Source organism: Mustela nigripes, chromosome 10 (assembly GCF_022355385.1).
Source record: "Mustela nigripes isolate SB6536 chromosome 10, MUSNIG.SB6536, whole genome shotgun sequence".
NCBI lineage: Eukaryota > Metazoa > Chordata > Mammalia > Carnivora > Mustelidae > Mustela > Mustela nigripes.
Genome location: NC_081566.1, coordinates 60,884,120 through 60,891,725, shown reverse-complemented (window position 1 = coordinate 60,891,725; position 7,606 = coordinate 60,884,120). Strand labels below are relative to the sequence as shown.

Genomic DNA, 7,606 nt, shown 5'->3' with positions numbered 1-7,606 from the left:
AACTGGAAGAGAATCCAAACCTTAAGTTGTGCTTATAACTTCAGCCCAAGTAAGAAAAACGAGGTTGGGGGGGGGGGGCGGCACAGGGGGGGGACCAAGTCTTGGGTGGTGGGGGAGGGCTTGGGGATGGATGTGGTGGGGACAAGGCGGAAGAGAGCTATGTCTTTAATTCTGTCCTATGGTTATACATATTTTTTCTTCTATGAATGGGTTTTGCTGTAAATTATAGCTTTGCCCGTGGTCCCTTGGGTCAAAAGAAATAGTCTCTAAACAGAAAACAGCTCTGATTGGTGCCTTTCCTTCTTCCCTCCCCAACCCCCTTCCTAATTGAAACCAAATGTGCAATATATTGGATCCCTGGCGCTGCCCCAGGAATCCTCAGAATGTGAGGTTTCTCTCAAAGCATCTTGCATCAGCCTGTGGATGTATGCCTACCGCCGGGCTCCTTCACCGGCAAAGTGGAAAAAGAAGCGTTTCACAACAAATTCTTTTTTTGGGGGGGAGGGTTGGGGGGAACGTAGTGGATTATAACTCTGTTCTTCTTTCCAAATCTGTGTACTCCTGGATGCACGTAAGTAATGTTTTTGTTTTTCTTTCCTTTTTCTTCTTTTCTGAAAACGAAAGCTCTGAATATGCTTCTGATGTCTCGAGAAAAGTTTTAAAAAGGAGGCAGAAGGGGGTTTCAAGGCAGCGCAGAAGAGAAGGAAATGGGGCACCATAGACTTGAGAAATCGAAGCTCTCTCTTTTTTTGGGGGGGGGGGGGGGGGGGAGAGCGTCCTGGACTTAACACTTACAGAAGGAAGAATAAACACTAAACCCAAGAAGACGGGAGCAAAACAGGAATCCGTACAGCTGTGAGATCCAAGAAACAGCGTTAGCAGGGTCGGAACCGTTGGCAGGCGGGACAGGCCGATTGCAGAGAAAGCGGAGCGGGGGAGCTGGGGGTCTAGGTGTTTAGTAGTGGTGTTGGAGGGTCCTGAGGCTTGGAGAGGACAATTTCTGTACTTTCGTTTTCTCGCGGTGTCGCAAACTTCCTTGTGAGAAGGGCATCTTGGGGCGGAGGGTGCCTTCCCCGTGAGGTTTGGGGTGGCTGTGAGGGGCCCTGTGTGGAGGGGGCACTTCCCACCCTGCCTGGCTGGCCTGGGGAGCCTTTCCCTTTGTTATCCAACGACTTGGAACCGTTTGCAGTTGGGACCTTTGCGTCCTGGCTGAGGTTCAAGAGTCCCATCCAGGGAGAAAGAGAATTTTTCCGAGTGGCTGAAACTCTGGCCGGCCGGTGGTTTGAGGCGGGAGCTTGCACCCTTTCAAGCCGGCGGGGAGGGGGTCAGCACCATTTTGCTGATTGTTTTCTGCGTCCACTCCCTAGGGGAACAGGGAGTTGGAGCCCCGGGAAGAGCCTGAGAGATCCATCTGGCCCTTCATTCCGCAGATGTCGGAAATGGTAGCAAAGAGTTGACATGATCAGGGACGCAGAGCGTGGTGGTGAGGCTCCAGAGGCCGGGCTGGGAATGAAACTGGGGCTTGCTTTGCTGCGAACCAAGTGCTCCTTCCACTCCCTGCCTCTACTATCTTGTTCATTTCGCGGCTGAGATCAGGGAGACACTGAAATGAACAAGTCCCCGCAAGGACCTTGGTTACCAGAGGGGAGGATGGGAATGGTGGCCCATCAGCTCACGGCATCTCTGGTCGAACAGTGGAACTTGGAACTACGGGGCTCGGGGCGCCGACCCCTCTGTAGACAAAAATTCACGCATAACTTTTGACTCCCCCAAAACTTAACTACGAAGAGCCCGCTGTGGACCAGAGACCTTGCCAATAACAAGTAGTCAATTAGCACATAGGTTATGTGTTACGTGTATGGGTGTGTGTACATTAATGCTGTATTCCTACAATAGAGGAAGCTGGAGAGAAAAAAATTTTATCAAGAAAATCATAAGGAGGAGAAAAAAAACATTAGCAGTGTTGTACTGTAGTTATTGGGGAAAGATCCGAATTAGCAGACCCACGCAGTTCAAATCCGTGTTTTTCAAGGGTCAACTCTCTCTGGTTGAGTGTGTGTGGAAATTAAAGCGGCAGACCTCTGAGTACATGCTGTGCACCAGGCTCCACGTTCAGGGTCTCTATGCAATGTTTGATGAGTGGTCCCAGTTCTGGAAGACAGCTCGACTTTTATAAGGGAGAATATTACGGTTTAGCAGAGTGGAGTGAGTTACTCAAGGAAATGCAGCTAATCAGCTTGAAATTCATGTGCGCCCGACTCTAAAACCTGCCCCCCCCTTTTTAAAGTCATTTGTATTTTATTTTTTTAAATTGAGGCCTACAGCATAATGCCTGGGTATTTGTATACATGGCCAAGCGATTAGCACACGGAGTTGGGTCACCGTCTGTCTCCTCACATGGTTACACAAGACCATGGTCTCCTTGCGATGAGAGTAAAATCCGTTGCTTCCGGCTTGGGGCTGTCGTGCTCCCCTCGCTCCTCCACACATGCACTTGGTTATTTCCCAAGTCCATTTCCATGTCTCCCTCCATGAGCAGGAGGTGAGAGTGGCGGGCTGGGGATGGGGTAGCTCCAAAGAGTGTCCCGCTGGGACCACGTCTGTGCACATGGTTGAGTATCTGGGTCCCAGAAGGGGGCTGCGAGTGGGCACCTCTGTGGGCTGATTTCTGCGCCCCTGGAAATGCTTCCCTCTGTTATGCAAGGAGCCTGGGATTTAGCGTCCGAAGAACCAGGTTCCGCTTTTCTGGCTCTGCGTTTTACTACCTGGCAGTGTGGCTTTCCCCTCCTGCACCTTGGCCTCTGTATTTATTACATGGGAATAATGGCAATACTCTCCAGCATCCTTGTTTGCAGAGATACTGGACACGAATGTGTTCTGGAGGCTGGGAAAGGCTGAGCCCATACCGTGGGGATAATGACGATCATCCCGAACACGGGGACGCAGCATGGGGCAGCGTCTGCCATGCGGGCCAGAGCTGGTGCCGGCAGGAGGGCGGCTGCGTTGGCTGTGTACACAGCTCTGAAATGGGAGGCCCCAGTCCCCGCACCCATCTCCTTTGGATGGAAGCCATCCCTCGTCCCGGGGACTATGTCCAGGGTTTCTCTCTGGAGCTCCCCTCTGGTGGCCTGGCTTGGCCGTCGCCCCTCACCCGAGGAAAGAAGCGGGGGCTGGAGGACCCCACGTTGGTTGGCGTCCCCTGCTTCGGTCCCAGCCTCTCTGACCAAGAGGGGTGTGCAGTCAGGAACCGTCCCTTGGTTTCTCCTCAAAGGAGATGGGCTTTTGAGGAGCTTTGCGTCTCGCTGAGAGTAGATCCTTGACCCAAAACTTTCTTGTCCCGGGCAGGCCCACCTCACCCTGTCTTTTACCTCACGTTCCCCCTTCTGTGCCTTTGGTCAGAAGGAGAGCAGCTGCTCCTGGGGCTGGGGCTGGGCTGGCAGGCCGGCGGGCGGCGGGGAGGCCCCTGCCTCTGCTTCGGGTTCAAGTCTGTTTGCTTTATAAACACCAAAGGTAAGGGAAGTGGGGGAAGGTGTTTTCAGAATCTTGGACTAAGAATCCTCAAACTGAAACTCCCAGCAGCATCTGCCTCTGTGAGATAATAGAAAATATATGGACTGGTCTCTGCCCCCCCGGGTCTTGGCACAGGATTCGTAAAATCCTCCTCGTTTCTAAGTGATAGGAGCCCTGGGGACATTTTCATTCCCGTCTTTGGTCTCTGACTCTGGTTCCTGACACAGAACTCCTTAACCCCTCAGAATTTCCTGGGTGATGGGAGTGTCCTTTGTTCTAGAAAGTTGACTCCAGGTGGGCTCCTGAAGGGGGCCGGTCACCAGAAAGACTGAGCCCTGATTAGAAGCCTGGAATTTTCAGCCCCACCTGCTGTCTTCCAGGAAAGGGGGAAAAGCTGGAGGGTGAGTTAATGACCCATCGTGCCTACGTGGTGAGGCTTCCATGAAGATCCCCGAAGTGTGTGGTTTGCGGAGCTTCCGGGTCAGTGAACTCGTCTATGTACTGGGAGGCTGGCACACCGCAGTCCCACAGGGACAGAGGCTCCCGTTCTCGGGTCCCTCCCAGACCTCACCTCTGTGTCTCTTCTTCCGGCTGTTCATCTGTACCTCTTTTCATGTCCTTCCTTATATAATAAACTGTTAAGTGTAAGTAAGCATTTCCCTGAGTTCTGGGAGCTGTTCGAACAAATGATCAAATTCAAGGAGGGGCTGGTGGGAACCTCTGATCAGTAGCCAAGTCAGACCAACATTGCTGACCTACTGTTTGCAATTGATGTCTGCATCAGGAGGGGGCGGTCCTGTGGGACTGAGCCCTTCACCTGTGGGGTCTGCACCAACTCCAGGTGGTTTGTGTTGGAGTTTCTGGGTGTGGAAAACACACAGAGTTGGTGTCAGGAGGATTGTGAGTGCACACGTGGTGGGAACTGAGTTTTTCCTTGACGATGTCTGAGCACAGACCGGGAGCATCTTCCAAAGGAGCCCCATCACCCCCTGATCTCCTCCAGCCTCTCTGTGAGCTGTCTTCCTCTGCACTCCCTCCCTAGACTTTAAGTCGGATGAATTACCCATCACACATAAAGAAGATAGTTCAGACCTTTCCATATGATTGCATTTCTAAAAGACACACTTAGAAATGAGAGTGGTCGCCCCCTCCCCTTTGGTTAACGTCACACCATTTTAAATTAGCATTCATTCTCAGACATACTTCCCAAACTCCTTTATGAGATCCACTGTCAGGAACTTTACATCACCCACACCTCAAACACGCAACCCAAACACATGTCTCACTGGCATCCAGAAAGCTCACCCCCATCTAAAAATGGACCTCCACAGCCATGCTGAAGTCCCGTGCCAACTCACATAAATGGTGACCATCCGAGCGCAGACACACTGGGTTCTTTATGTCCCTCACCCTGTTGGAAGCCGTGCACCATATGACTCGACTCTCTCCCAGCGATGACAACTCAGTCCAGAAATGTGCCCAACGTCCCCAGGCATCCAAGAGCATCTCTGAGTTCAGCAACCATCCACAGGAAGGGCTGCTTCCCAGTAAATTAGAAACCTCAGAGGAACTCACAGACCTCCAGACCTATTCTGTCAGAATATCTCCCGGTGGGGACTGGGAACCAGTACTTTGAAGTGTTCCCAAAGTGGTTCTACTGTGAACCTTTGGTAAAGATCCACATCTGACACCTCAGCCACTCCTCAGCATGGACGAAGGGCAGGCTGGGGAGAGAAATCAGCCTGGACCACATCCCCTTTGGCCGTGGTCCTATGAAGAATCTAACTCTTAGTGCTTTCCTTCTCTGGTTGGCACACCTCCCTCCTGTCGCCTCCTGTGAGCTTCCTGCAGACCTCCTCATGATGTCTATAGCCTTGCTTTTCCCCTGAGGTGGAATCTTGTCCAGGCCTCCACTCTCTCCAGTGTGAAGTCACACAGACCTGACTTCCAATCCCAGTCCGAGCCCACCCACTCTGGGACCCTGCACAAACTGCTCAAAGCCCCAAAGTCTCAGTTTCCCACTCATTGAAATCAGGGTTATCATTCCCATTTAACGGCCATTACTGACGCCACCTGGGTGCACTCGGCATGGTGTTGCACATGTAGTCACTAGACGAGGTCTATGTGGATGATTTATATTAACGGTTCAGTGTGGCTGCTTGGTCCTCCTTGTTTTTCCATGACCCATTCCTCAACGAACAGTGTTCACCTGCCCAAGTCCACTTCTGCCAGCAATACCACCCGAAGCGCTCTCTCAGTGCACAGGACATGGGTTCAAGTTCTGGCTTGGCCACCACTTATTAGCTGTGTCACCAGGACAAGATCTCCTTTTTCTCATCTCTTGGGTTTTTAGGAAAAACAGGGGCCGTTAGATAGGCAGAGAGGCCAGCGCAAAGCCTCACAGCCTCCGAAAAAGTGAATGTTCAGTAATGTTCAGATGCCTCTCTTACTTGTTTTGACATGATCATCGGGTCCTCACGGGCTACAGGCCCACCATGCGTGGACCTTGGGGACCTCTATCTTGGATTGATTCCTTTCATTTGAACACCTTGGTAAGATCATGGATGTGATTTGCTGGAAATTGGCCTTTTTGGATTTGAAATAACAGCCAGCATGACATCTCCTCACCCCTGACCTTCCCTCCCCCACTGTACCTTTACCGTTACCCAACCTTTCGCCTAATACTCGAGACACACCTGTACCCAATACCATCTTGTTACAGAGAACTGATCACAAGAGTGGATTACTTGGCTGAGGGTCTACACGACACCAGAAGAGAAAAGAATGGGCAGTTTGGGGCAGGTAGGGAAGAAGGGATACTAGATGTTATCCATTGGGCAAGTTAATCCCATTATAGTGAAATGGTTTAGATGCCATTTCAAGGCAAAGAGAATCCCACTACAGTGAGAAGTATGAGTCACAGTGAGGACTGCTGTTGTAACTGAACACCAAAGGCATTCAGGAAAGGGAGGGATGAGCTAACAAAAGAGAAATTCATGTTTTGTGCTTCTCTGGAATCATCCAATGACGGATTGGTCCCACCAAGGGTTCCAAGCTGGAGGGACCCTGGTGGGGCGGGGGAGGGAGGCAAACTGGCCTTGGCTTGTTCATGTTCATCTGTTTTCCCCTCCTTCTCCTCACATCCAAGTCTCATCCTCCCTTCTCCGTCTGGCTACACTTCTCAGAAATTTCATATTGTTTCTCTCTGATTCTGGGTTCCCTCGGCAATTCCATTTTATTTTATTTGGTTTTATTCTATTCTGTGAGCATTTATTCACTGCCTATTAGTGTAAGACACTCTGTTTAACATTTTTAAATAACCGTAGCTTTATAAGGGAATTAAGATGTCTAGATGCCTCTCTGGGGACATTCACCAGAACACCCATAACCTAATGGCTAAAGTGATGGTCTCTCTCAACTTTCTCTGTCTCTTTTCATTTCATGTGTATCCCTTTGGATTTGTTGTGATTGAGCCTGTGTTATTCAGACATGACTTGGTTGAAAGTAATTCTCTTCTTATTTTGATTTCCTTTCTTATTTTTGCTTTCTGTCCTTTCTGTTTTGCATGGAACTATTTGATGTTTCCAAGTTTCTGTAATTATCCAACCAATGGAGAATCCCAGCTTTTGGCAGGTCATATACTTGGAATCTCTCTGGAATCTCACCTTGGCCTCCCAGCACTGAGAAAGATCAGGTCTGACCCAGCCCAAGAGTCCATGAGTCCTGGAGGAGCAATGAAAAGCCAAAGAAGTTCTAAAATTGGCTAGGCTCACTCCAAAGCCCCTATGTTCAGCTGGGCTTCTCCTCAGCAAGGTCTGCGGTAGGTCACTGATTTGTGGGTTGCGTTTCATTCCTAGACAGACACCAACGAAATGTCGAAGGAGTCCCTTGGATCTACTGCTCAGAGATTAATGCTACCTCATTGTGGTGTGTGGGTTGACGGGGAGAGCGTGTGAAGAATAGAACCTCATGTGCAAAAGGTAGTGAGGGAGAAGAAAATGTTGTAAGGTTTGGGTCCCAGCACCATCATTTTCCAGATTTTTGACCTCGGACCTCATCTGTCTCCCTCATGAGTTTTTATCCCCTCCTTTTTAGG

At 50.4% G+C, this 7,606-nt stretch overlaps 1 protein-coding gene across 1 annotated transcript in view; it reads left to right on the top strand.

Annotated features, from left to right (window-relative positions):
* The first annotated feature begins 494 nt into the window (after window positions 1-494).
* The window catches only part of DDR2 (discoidin domain receptor tyrosine kinase 2), a 149,314-nt gene continuing 142,202 nt past the window's right edge, over window positions 495-7,606 (top strand). Inside the window, exon 1 of the mRNA XM_059413424.1 lies at window positions 495-571. The gene's annotated coding sequence lies outside the window, so the exon portion shown is untranslated. The remainder of the gene's footprint in view (window positions 572-7,606) is intronic.